Source organism: Mytilus edulis, chromosome 6, assembly GCF_963676685.1.
Source record: "Mytilus edulis chromosome 6, xbMytEdul2.2, whole genome shotgun sequence".
Taxonomy (NCBI): Eukaryota; Metazoa; Mollusca; class Bivalvia; order Mytilida; family Mytilidae; genus Mytilus; species Mytilus edulis.
This window is the reverse complement of record NC_092349.1, coordinates 78788007-78801751: the sequence shown is the minus strand read 5'-3', so window position 1 is coordinate 78801751 and position 13745 is coordinate 78788007. Positions and strand designations below refer to the sequence as shown.

At 32.1% G+C, this 13745-nt stretch overlaps 2 long non-coding RNA genes across 2 annotated transcripts; one reads left to right on the top strand and one right to left on the bottom strand.

Moving 5' to 3' along the window:
• Nucleotides 1-2127: 2127 nt before the first annotated feature.
• LOC139526829 (uncharacterized) lies at nt 2128-3607 on the top strand. Its single transcript, XR_011665192.1, has 3 exons — nt 2128-2446; nt 3143-3249; nt 3493-3607. It is a non-coding gene; the product is annotated as an uncharacterized lncRNA (long non-coding RNA).
• Nucleotides 3608-6453: 2846 nt separating this feature from the next.
• Nucleotides 6454-8229, bottom strand: LOC139528526 (uncharacterized). The gene is made up of 2 exons (XR_011665613.1): nt 7807-8229; nt 6454-6843 (listed from the first exon to the last, which is right to left on the bottom strand). It is a non-coding gene; the product is annotated as an uncharacterized lncRNA (long non-coding RNA).
• Nucleotides 8230-13745: the final 5516 nt, after the last annotated feature.

The following is a 13745-nucleotide window of genomic DNA, read 5'->3' as shown; positions in this document are numbered from 1 at the left end:
TGAGCACTGAGCACTCACTCTAATCTGGTAGAGTGATGTAAAGGACAAACTGTAAAATTCAGTTGTAAAAGTCTCAATTAAATGGATCGGTACGAGGCACAAAACAACTAACACAAAGAAACAATAGACACAAAGCACCGGTATAGGTATACTCACAGTAAATGAAATCTAGATTACAACTAATAAATAAATCATGTTCTAGTGGAGTGACAAATCGGGAAAAGTCGCTTATGGACCGATATACCTGATGACTGAAATTTCCCACGAAGATAGAGTAAACATAACACTTTCAGTTTAGCCTTGTCGTAGAGTTTTCCCACGGTGCAGTTTTTTTGTAAAATCGCGTTTAAGTGTGACTTTCGGTTTTTTTTTCTTTATCTTATTCCTACACGGGAACGTTGATAATTAATTCACGGGAAAAGATATCATCAAAAAATTGGTATCAGACGAAAGAGTGATGCATCAGCTTTAATTTTATTTGACATCAAACTTTAATATTATATGAACATATAAATTGAGTGAATTGGACGATTTTTTTAAATGTATGTAACTTTTTTTCCAATCTTACCGTCTGTCAAAGTATATTACATTTCTTATATATATACACATGGAAAAAAGTATTGCAACACCAAATTAAAATTGAAATTAAAAAAAAACACTTTTTATTTTTTTGTAATATAATTTGGTAAAATAGAACAACTTAAACATTATTTAAGTATCACCTGATTTTAATCAATAAATATCGACTCGATAAGTTTTTATCTGCACATGCAGCTTCTGTACCTTAAAATAACCAAGTTTTTAAAGTTATGTAATTGACACCTTGTAATGGGTCCTCGACAACTCTAAACTGCAGCAAGATGGCAGATTATCAGCATGAGAGAAGCAGGGATGTCGCTATAACCACTGCACGTATTGTTGGTCATCACCATTCCACTATAAGTCGTTTGAGAATAAAAATCAGGCACTAAACGATGTTAAAGACCATCCGAGATAAAGAAGACCCCCTAAACCTTTTGCTAGGGAAACTCAAGCATAATGAAGGTTGGTCAGAAGGAAACCCATTGCATACAATACAATCATAAAAAGAGAGTGGTGGGCATACAGGAGCCTTTTAACAAGAACTGTTCGAGATCGACTCATCGCTACTGCACTGTAAATATACCGGACGCGTTCAAAATTTGTACACCGAATGTTCAATGTTTTAACGTCATATGTTAATGCTTAGAGACGTGTTCAAACTTTTAACGTTTGTGTTAAAACTACTAACATGTGTGTTCAGACACAGTGAACACCAGTGTTCAAATTATGATGTAAAAAAAGAAGACAGTCGTTTGTCCGATTTTCTATCCTTCTAATTGGCAAATTCAAAAAGAAATTCTTTAAAATATATGAATGTATACGCAGGATGATGATCTGTGAATATTTTACTAATATTTTAGTAATTGGGAAATATTAAACTTCCAAGCTGGCATATACAGGATATATGTGTAACATAGTCAGTAATTGAATAAATATATTTTATTATGTAATATTAAACAAAGTCAAGAAAGATTCTAAAGTTCAAATGTTCGAATGTTCACAAACTGTCTTTAAAGTTGAATTGTTCGAATGTTCAATATCTCACACGGGCACGTGATCGTATAGTGTTATAACTGTTCGTTCCTGTTAGAGTATTTCGGATATTAAGCACATTAGTTCCAGCCTACCCACGAGGGGGAGACCTTGGCGGAATCTCCGGTACCAATCTGTCCTGATCGAATTGTGGTCTAATCGAATTTTGTCCTTGTAGCCCATTGAGGAATCTTATATAGTCCAGTGGTCCATACTTAAGCTGTAGGCCGATTACATAGTCGTCTGGATGTTAAATCATTCTAGTCTATGGTTAATTGTCAAACTATGCAATTAAACCCCTGAAGGATACATGTTATTTCATAGTAGACATGGTCATGTATTGGCTTCAGGGTATATATGTCTATAATATTTGAACAGATCGTTATTAAGTGTCCAAAGCGTACATGATTGTCATTGAATTGTTTAATTCCTTTTTAATAAATTTCCTAATTAATACTCCTTGATAATTATTGATATGAAACACAATTGTGTTACATATGTATAGTTTATGAACTTATTTTATTATTATTACTAGTTTTACTTACAAGTGACAAAATAATGCATATCAATTAGGCCTGTTATGATAATATCGTAATAAAAATATGTCGATGTTTATCTTATTTCATGATCCGTTCAGTTTATTAACATTACATGTTCAATCAGTGTTCAAATCGCTCGAAATTTTGAACACCTCGCGTTAAAAAAAATATACCAGGGTACCAAATACCGGAAACAGATATCGGCTGGTGATTTAGGCGGTTTAACGAAGAATGGATACACATAAGGAAGAGAACTGGAGAAGGGACTTCTATCCCACATGAACATGAAAGAAGTGAGTAACAAATTAGGATAATCTCCATAGGTAGTTCGATGGCTTCCTTGTTATTTTCTCATGTCAGATATATATTTGTCAAATATTCATAACTGTTATATCCAAATATTCAACAAAATAAAAGACGAATTAAAGAACAGGATTTAGATTAAACGTTCATAACAAATGATTTCCTAAACTGATGAATAACCAGTCTGTGATCGTCTGTCTGTTATACAGAATAAATGATGATTGTTGCCAAGTTATCCACGTATATTAGCTGAAGATCGCTGAACACTAAGTGTTAAGAACTCTAACATAAAGTGTTCAAAAATGAAACACAAAGGCATTAAAAACTGAATACCACACATTCAATTGATGAACACTAAGTGTTTAGAACTCTAACATGAAGTGTTCAAAAATGAAACACAAAGGCATTAAAAATTGAACACCACATATTCAAATGATGAACACTAACTGATAACTCTAACATCAAGTGTTCAAAAATGAAACACAAAGGCATTAAAAACTGAACACTGCACATTAAATTGATGAACACTAAGTGTTAAATAACTCTAACATCAAGTGTTCAAAAGTGAAACACAAAGGCATTAAAAACTGAACACCACACATTCAATTGATGAACACTAGTGTAAACATTTGGAACACTATTTCAGTTGACTTAGAAAATGCATTCGTTTTTTTTTTTATTTGCAGGAATCGTTAGATTGAAATGTTTGAATTAGGAACCGGTAGCCAATAATCCCACGAAGGTCATTTCTGCATGCTATAAAGTGTTGGGAAAAAAAAAGATATAAAAAAAGGTATGACAATATATGTTTATTAATAGCTTATGTGGGTGTATCATTTCTATATCTGTATACCTTAGGTCTAGAAATCGACTTTTGTAATTTATAATGTCAAAACTTGCATTTCAGTGCCATATAATATCAATTTGTACTCTAGACGTAATATATATCGAAATTAAAGCATAACAATCATTGCATAATTTGATGTTTTATAAAAAAAAAAACTCTCTTCTATTAATTTTAAATTTTATTTTGCAGGATATATAGGCTCATAGACATTACTTGTTGTGGATGACTTTGACATTTGGAAGTTGATAACAACACATAAAATGCCACTTAGTTGATAGCTTTAAGTGAAGATGCACTGAAAAGTGGAGCGTTCACTGTGTGTGATCGTACAAGAACTCTTGGAATTTGCAAACTTTTAAACTTTCATTGTGACAAATATCTATATCATAAACTATCTACTTATCATTTCGGTTAGGATACACATGATGTAGCAACTATCTTTTCATGTAGGGGTAAATACTTATTTGTGATGTGAAGTCAATTTAAAAACATTATGTATGTGATTTCACTGACTGTTACTTGTGATATCATAAGGTATTCTTGTGTACTTTTTTTTACATGTCTTACATATATGCTCATTTGATTATATAAAGAATTACTTGTTAAAATATGTTTTATTGTTATATTTTGCCTGATTCAATATAGTTTTTATAACAGTTTAATTAAGTTTAGTATTTATGGAACATTATGTACGCTTGAAAATAGAACATGTTCTACATTTGAACACCATCACTTTGAACACCTATGTCAACTGTTCTGAATGTTAACATCTGGTGTTCTGGATCTTAACATTTCTGGTTTTGAACATGTTCAGTGCGTTCAAAAAGTGTTACATGGCTGTTGAACGCGTCGACGTATTAAGATTTTGAACATTCGGACACGTTAAATCGTTGAACACTAATGTTAAGGTCTCTAACATCAAGTGTTCACAAATGAAACACAAAGGCATTAAAAACTGAACACCACACATTCAATTGATTAACACTAGTGTAAACATTTGGAACACCATTACACGTTCAAAAAGTGTTACAAAAAAGCGTTCAAGCAGTGTTCTATTTGTTAACACTTAGATTTACAGTGTGGTTATCGTGCGATAAGACCATTTCGGAGACCTTTGCTTACGAACACACACAGTTTTCCGTATCCAATATAGTGCAGAGCTCGCTAAAGTTGGAAATAAGCATCGTGGAGGAAGATCCATTGTTCCATGTGTATATATATATGTAACACTCAGAAACGTGTCCTTCCCCCCAAACGTGTCCGATTCCCTCAAACGTGTCCACATCGACGTCACTGAACTGCAAAAAACGGGCGCATTACGTTTGCGCGCAGCTTTTGATTACATTTGCGCGCAGCTTTTGATTACATTTGCGCGCATTTATCTTACAGGTAAACTCAGTAAAAAAAAAGGGAATATGATAAAATATAAATAATATAAAATATAAATGACTATAATTTTCCTATTAGATATGACTGAAAAGCATTAACTTTGAAAATATATTTTAATTATAAATTAATTGTTCATATTGAATTCTAACACAAAATGTAGTGTTAATGATAAATTCCGTTCTAACTTACACATGTTACAGCATACTTGTAACTTCCTTGCGAATTTGTCAGGGGGAACAAGTACCCCGAATATAGTGATCTCTTTTAAGTTCGTAAATTATTTAAGTTAGTTTGTAAAGTTTTTCAAGGCACGAACATTTTAAGTTTTTTTTTATAGCAAATCGGTGGAAAAATCGTTAGTATATGATGAAAATTATACTTTCCGTAATGATAGAATATAATGCAACCGACTTATCCTGCTTGAATCCTTCCACCTCCTCGTGGGTGAGTAGGTGACTTTGACCTACGGAAAGGGTACTTTTACTTAAAATAATTGAATAAATTTATAAATAAATAAGTTTTATTACCTGAGCTTACCTGTCAAATAAATGCGCGCATTTGTAAACAAAAGTTGCGCGCACACGTAATGATTTTTGCGCGCAAATGTAATAGTAATGCAAACGTAATGCACCGGCAAAAACATGGCTAGTTGTCAAAGGGCGCCAAAGCGTGTCATTTGTATAAACGCCCAAACGTGTCCATACCAAGCTTTTTAATTTACTGGAACTATCATTTGTGTTTATATTATAAAAACGTAGGTTATTTGTGTTTTATTTTTTATTTTTTATCATTGTATACTCATTTTACGATCTTTTACCATTTTGTTTTAATAGTAGAATCATTAAAAGATAAAAATAAATTACTTATTAATAAATTCTTTTTCTCTGCGCATTAAAATCTTTGTAGCATTTCACTCTTTATAATGTGCCAAAAGTTGTATTTTGGAAGGCAACAATTTTTTAAAGTTCCGAAACTTTTATTTAAAACGACCTTTATATTACATAACCACGTGACATAACATACATTGAAGTAGTTTCTTACTGTAGTCATAAACAAATCTGTCTTTACTCGCATTTACTTTTTTTAGATTAAAATCCCAACTGTGGCATCTGTACTTATCAAGCACATAGACACAACTATTGACAGAAATCTATATATTTATATGTAAAACTTAAATATTAACACTGGACACTTTTAATTTGCAAAACACTCATTTGCAAATCCGCCGCCGCCTCAAACAAGAGCTACAATATCATGTATATAACCAAAATGTGCACAATTACATGGGATTCAATAATTTCATTGGTTTTCTACAGTTACTTTCATATTTATTTTGCAATTTGAATTATAAAAACATGGGATTTTCAATATCCCATGGGACAGGGCAAAATCCCATGGGATTTACCATTATCCCATGGGATTTTGGTTAAATCCCATGGGATTTTTTTTTGTCCCATGGGATTATTGTAGTCCCATGGGATATTTGTTGTCCCATGGGACAAAAAAAATCCCATGGGATTTTTATTATCCCATGGGATTTTTAATATCCCATGGGACAAATTAAAATCCTATGGGATTCTAATTGTAAATATATAGATATAAATAAACAGTAATGTGTATGTTACAATGTATTCTATTTAGTAGTAAATTATTATAAGATGAATCTTTTTAATTGAATATCTTTTTTTCTTGGGAAATGTTAATTTAGCATATTGTTCTTTAACTGTTCAAAACTAAACTTTTAAACAACAAAGCAGATAATGTAAGTATCAATATATGTTTATTCATGAATTATAGAATACTTTCTTGAAACACAATTATTTGCCATTTGAAATCAATAAAAACTCTATTGTTAGGCTTAACATACTAGTAGCTATTTAAGTAAATCTATTTTTTTCACAATATCCCTCAACACAAAACATTAATAGTTTCTTATCATCCAGCATTGTTTGATGGTATAGTCCACTTTTTGGACATTCAGCACAGAACTTTGATATTATTGTGGTTTCAATATTTTTTTGAATTTAAAAGAACTTCAAATCATTGACTGAGTGATGAAAATAATAACTGATCCAACTTTTTTCTTTGAATTTATTCTGGTCTTGTTTCTATGTTTTCTCCATTTATTTTAGGTGGTGAATTTCAATCCTTCTGAAAAAGAACCAATAAAATCTAAAGTAATGGATTATACAAAATTGTTTTCATACATGTAGCAATAATATGATTTTCAATAAAAATAGCTATGCGGTATGGATTTTACTGATTGTTAAATGTTAAAGGTTGTCCAGTGTCATCAGTTGCTAACGGCCTACATCCTTTGGTCTCTGATGGAGGGTTGTCAAATTAGCAATATACCACATCTTCCTATTCTAATACCATATAACAATCAATTAATTTATTCTTCTTTATAAAATTTGGGTATTTTCCCAAGTTATATACATAATATATATATATACTGTAAATTTGGAATTAATGCAAGTTTTTTTTTATTGCGAAAAATGCAACGGAGTTGTAAACGCAATAATTTAAACTCGTATTATGAAATATTTTATATGGATTAAACAGGATTTTTCAAAATCGTAAAATTTAAAATCGCATTTAAGTCTAAAATGACAGAATCGCAATAATAAATGCACGCAATAATTTATGAATTTTACAGTATAAAGATCAATGTTAAAAGTTAAAACTTTAGACAACTATAATAACATTCCATTATTCACAAGAATTTGCAATATATTATACAAAATGCAGACAACAGAAACAATATTTCTTTAAGCTTTTGAAGTTCAGACAGATTTCAATTTGTGTTTTATTTCAATGAAAAAATACCTTGAACATATTGGAAATTATAACATTGACACAAACAAAATATGTATGTTTTATCCTTTTTTTTTGTGTTGTTGGCTTGCTGTCTCATTTTAATATACATTTAAACATACATCAATAATCTTCTTCTTTATTAAAAGTAAAAATGGGATATTTTTGATTTTGATATCCCAACACATTATAGTTCTATCACATAACTTATTACCAAGTTCAAAAACACCAATGTGTTTGATATTAATTTTAAGACATGTATAAATGTTCCAGACCATATCAGTATTCGGATCTTACTTTTATGGTCCAGAACTTACAGTCCCACCATATGTGTACAGTCAGACCATTTAAGTATACTTGTACTGTCTGGTACCAGCTCAACCAAACCTGTGTTTTTATTTTAACTGCAATTAAACTTTTTGTATTAATCTATTAAAGATTTCAGTTATGTTGATCTGTACTGTACATTTGTTTGTAATAAACTTGACCAACTTCTTAAAATTGGGCAGACTGTATGCGTACAGTCCAAATACTTGTTTGTTCTGGAACATAAACATGATTAACAAGCATTTGGCAGGATGTCATGCTAAAATCCCATTAATATTAGTACTAAATTTTGAGTATATACATGTAAATCCACAAGTTACTTACTGAAATTCATGGTGAACACTCACCAAAAACTTACAATTTAGAGGAAAGACTGGAAAGATGAATGCACTAACACTATCAAAACAGAGCATAACAAGATGTTTTACATTTATCCAGGAGCAGGATAATTGAAAAGTTGTTTTTTTCTTTCTCTGCTGTCCATCATATAATCTTTGAATTCATTCATGCAAAATATGAAAATCTGCAAAGGTAAGACCTAGAACCTCAACTTATCCACATTTTGAATTTTGAACTGCATACTTGTCCTTTTCATTTTGCTGACAACCTAAACATAAAAAAATGATAAAAACATAATTCTAGATTGAATTTGTGTTTTTATTTTTGTTGGTACATGTACAAACAATTTTCCCAACTTTAAAACGAAAACATCATCACCAAAGAGGAGGTCATACTAACCTCCGAAATATTTAAACAAACCGAAATTATTACTTGATTAAGATCTTGTCGTAAATTAATGGCATAGATACTCTTATTTTTGAAAACTTGATGTCTATTGCATACTTATATTCCTTTTTACGAGAGTATGCATATTAAGATGGACTCCATGGACTTTAATGTAAGCATGATTAATTTTACAGTCACTGACAGTTTTTCAGCTCTATGTGTACATTTTGAGAGAATCTTGCAATACTGTATATTCTGATATTCAGAACTTATTGTGAGGTTTTTATTAATACAACTGAAAGCTGTATCTCGTTTTCATTTCTGATACATATTTATGAGCTGAAGACCAGTGCCAAATTTTTCTCACTGCATTGAAGACCCATAGGTGACCTTCGGCCGTTGTCTACTCTTTGATTGGGTTGTTGTCTCTTTGTCAAATTCCCAGTTTCCACTTCCCATTTTATATCATGTATGCTGATTTTTCTTAAATTACAATATTCAATCATGCAATTTTGTTTATTATTGAAAATACGATAAGCAAATATAAATGCACAAAAAATTTAACATTGTTATATATATGTAAAAGACTTTTTTTTAAATTCAAAACAGTTGCCTACACTGTTAATTTCCTTGTTTGATTTCATATTTTTAAAGCCTTTATAGCTAGCTAGATGGTATGCCGGGGCGGATCCAGCCATTTTAAAAAGGGGGGTTCCCAACCCAAGACAAAGGGGATGATCCTATATTCATTTGATTTGTTTTATTGTCTCATACAAGAATATATATGGTTTGACGGTGGGGATCAGGAATCCTGAAATTTTTTCACCTAACCACTGGATGACAGGGGATCTCAACCATTTAAAAGTTTCTCAAACATGGGGGGGTGGGGGTGAACCCCATGGACTCTCCCTATATTTCCTTTGATTTGTTTTATTGTTCTATACAAGAATATATAAATATGGTTTAGGGGTGGGGATCTTGACCGTTTACAAGTTTTCAAACTAGAGGGGGTGGGACTTCACTTTTATTTTATTTCATTATTAATTTTATTGTCCCCGACAAGAATATATATGGTTTAGGGGTGGGGATCTGGATCGTTCACAAGATAATAGCACATTCTCAAATTGAACAGAGTGGGGTAACCCCCAAAGACCTCCTTTTAATTTCATTTGATTTGTTTTATCGTCCCATTCAAGAATATATATGGTTTAGGGATGGGGATCTGGACCGTTTACAAGATAATAGCATATTCTCAAATTGAAAGGGGTGGGGATTACCTCCCATGGACTCACCCTCCCTTCTTTCTTCCCCCCGAAATACCTTTTAATAAGCCCCAATGCACAGATAGTTCACAGTATTTTCCCTTGATTTACACTAAAGAATATACACTATACAGGTGTAATTTTTTTTTTTAAAGATAATACAACTGAAGACCACCATGACCACAGTGGTGGATCCAGAATTTTTCATAAGTGGGGCCCACCGACTGCCTAAGAGGGGCCTGCTCCTGCCATGTCTCAGTGATTCCATATATAATCAACCAATTCTTTTCCCAAACAGGGGGCCCTGAACTCCTGATTCCCCCTTTTTTTTCCTCATTTCAATCACCCTGATATAAATTTAGTTTTATCACTTACAATAGGAATGGTTTGAATTCCCCAATAATTCTTATATACCATTAATATCAACATATTTCATTTTTGATAAATGAAAGGCAAAAGTTTTCTATGGGTAGAAATGGATAGTGGGAAGCTTTCAGATTCACACCATGCCGGTGGCTGTGTTCAAAGTGCTGGGTTTTTATGACCCTCGTTGTTTGCGGACTAACTATTTAGGCCAGTGGTGGATAATAGTGTGCGTGCATTAATCTTCTATACCTTCTTAATCAATATATTCAAATACTGACGGCAAGTGTTGTAATGATGTATCAATGTCTTTTTGAAATCACCGTGCTATTTACATGTGGGATCGAGAATGCAGGGGAAGGAAACTTGTCAATTATGTTTATTTCTAAGCCAAAATAAAATGAGCCGCCGTAAAATTAACCTTGGGTAATAACAGTGCATGTAAGGCTCGTCTCGGAGGGGTGTCTTTTTTTCTGTCTTCTTTTTATGCCCCACCTACGATAGCAAAGGGGCATTATGTGTTCTGGTCTGTGCCTCCGTTCGTTCGTCCTGTTTCAGGTTAAAGTTTTTGGTCGAGGTAGTTTTTGATGAAGTTGAAGTCCAATCAACCTGAAACTTAGTATATATGTTCCTTATGGTATGATCTTTCTAATTTTAATGTCAAATTAGAGTTCTTACCCCAATTTCACGGTCCACTGAACATAGAAAATGATAGTGCGAGTGGGGCATCCGTGTACTGGGGACACATTCTTGTTTTAGTTATATTTTTAATAACTTACACTTTTTTCCATTATTCTCTTTCTTTCACTATTCTTTATTCCTTTTTTTCTTTGTCCTTTGTTCTCTATTCTGTTAATTCACATCCATACCCTCTTATGTGTATGTGGACTTACTATAGTTTATTTTTTAGTTCTGGCAGAGATATTAGATACAATATATATGTCTCTGGTTCTGGTATTATGCGATAAGTCAATTTCTTTTTCATGCAGTGTCATGAAATATAATGGTTTTATGCATATCAGCCAAGATTGTGCGCAACATTTTAATAAACAATTCAACACTATATACACGTTATGTGAATTTTATTAAAATCGATGAAGAACATGAATTTGGCAGCTAGTGCCCCTTAAACAGGTAAAGTTCAATTAACAAATTCTGATCTACTGGCATTCAACACCAAATTACTTACTTGCTGTATATTGATAAATGTGATTGATAAATGTGATTGTATATTGTCAATACCTCAACATCGAGAATACGTCATGTGAGGTGTTGGTCGCTACGTTTGATACGGGGTCAAAGGTTGCGGCTTCGAGACAGAGAAAAACATCCAGCTAGGTAAAAAGTGTAGAATTTTGTTTTTGAAAATTTGAGTTGTAAATTTTCCTAAAAAGTACTTAATTCCGTTCATCTAATTGTAAATTTTCCTAAAAAAAGTACTTATTTCCGTTCATCTATTATGGGTATAAACTAAACTGAACAAGAAAAGTATTAGTAAACAGACAGAAAGTCCGACGTTGAATTAATTATTTTACAATTGATTGTTTAAATATTATATGAGAGAATGTTTTAGGCGAATTTTCTTTAATTACAGATAAATGTATTTTAGGTTCAGGAAATGATTTATTCTTCGGGTACGTCTAAACAACCGCTCAGGACCTCCTGAGTGCACTCAGGACATACAAAGTGCACTCAGGACCCATTACCGTAATCATATCTGCACACATGATGGATGTTTATATTCGTTATACGCTTCTTATTTTAGAGTTAAATTTTGGTAGAAGTTGAAATCGCAGGGGCGGATCCAGCCATTTTAAAAAGGGGGGGTTCTAACCCAGGGCAAAAAAAGGGGGGTTCAACTACATGTCCCCATTCAAATGCATTGATCGGCCTAAAAAAGGGGGGGTTCCAACCCCCCCCCCCCCCCCGGAACCCCCCTCCCCCCTCTGGATCCGCGCCTGAATCGAACTTAGATAGATATGTTAATTCTTATAAAATAATGAGGGCACGTGTCACTGATTACACAACTACTGAGCCATAAATTATCCAATCAACAAAATTGATTGGATTATCTTTATTGTTTTTTAGGAATTGTATTGTTTAGTTCAGTTTTACCTTTAACATGAATTTGCATATAGAAAAAATAAAACATATATCTCATTCGATGTGCTTTTTCAGTTTATTTTTCATGATGACGGGTAAATTAATTTGTTGTGTTTTGCAGTTCACGAATAAAGAAAATTATTTTATAGTTGCGTTTTTTTTCTGTAACAAGTTCGATTTTTGTTTTTCAGTGTGATTCTTTTCTCTATCTCTCTCTCTAAATCAAGTTTTTAAACAAACACAATGTTGACTGAATATCAAATTTTATTACATTTGTATATCTTTATTCTCAACAAACCATTATACAAGAGAAGACAATTATGTACAATATTCAGTTTAACCTTAACGGAAATCTGTGCACGAAGACTTAGTCGTGGTTTGAACGGATTTCGTGTCAATAAACTGTCTTCGAAATAGTCTTTCTTTGTTAATGTTTGTGTCATTTTGGTCTTTTGTGGATAGTTGTCTCATTAGCAATCATACCACATCTTCTTTTTTTAAAATTTCTCGATACTACAATCTAACTTACATATTTTTTAGAAATAATTATACCCAAAATATCATAATTTTCAAAAAACGGAGCCGAAAACGGAGACAAGTTCATTTTCAGAATTTATTTTCGCATTGAAATTCGTTTCAGGCTTGTGAAACTGGACAAAACGACTTTAATTAGAGAAAAAAAACTTAATAAAAACGGATTTCTTAAAATATTCGTATAACTCAAAAATAAAATTCCTGGACAAGTTCGATAAAAATGAGAAATAACATCTAACTACATGTATATGAGTTTGATTGTTTGAAAAGTACGGCTTTTACCGTTTAGAACGGATTCCATATACAAAACTTTAATTAATATAAATTCTTTTAAAGTATGAACATTTATAATTATTTCCCTTTTCAAACTCGTGCAAAGAATTAATTACTGGTCCAGGACATGATAATAAAATTAAGAATAAAACTTAAAAATTTATGGAACGAAATTTTAATAAAAGACGAAAATCTTAAAACATCGTGATATTCATTCTAGACGTCACAATATTACTTCCCGCATGGTCACACTGTACTAACAACACAATGTATAAAACAACAATAAAGATAATCCAATTAATTTTGTTGATTGGATAATTCATGGCTCAGTAGTTGTGTAATCAGTGACACGTGCCCTTATTATTTTCTAAGAATTACAAATTCTACCAAATTTAACTCTAAAATAAGAAGCGTATAAAGAATATATGCATCCATCCTGTGTGCGATGACTACAAAGGGTCCTGAGTGCACTTCGTATGTCATGAGTGCAATCAGGAGGTCCTTCAAGCGGTGTTTAGACGTACCGTTATTCTTCTGGAAGCTTCAATTTTTTCTTATCAATAACTTTTACACAAGGAGACATTTTTTTTTTTGACAGCATGAACCCCAGTTAATGAGCAAACACAAATTAAGAACGAAAATCGTTTA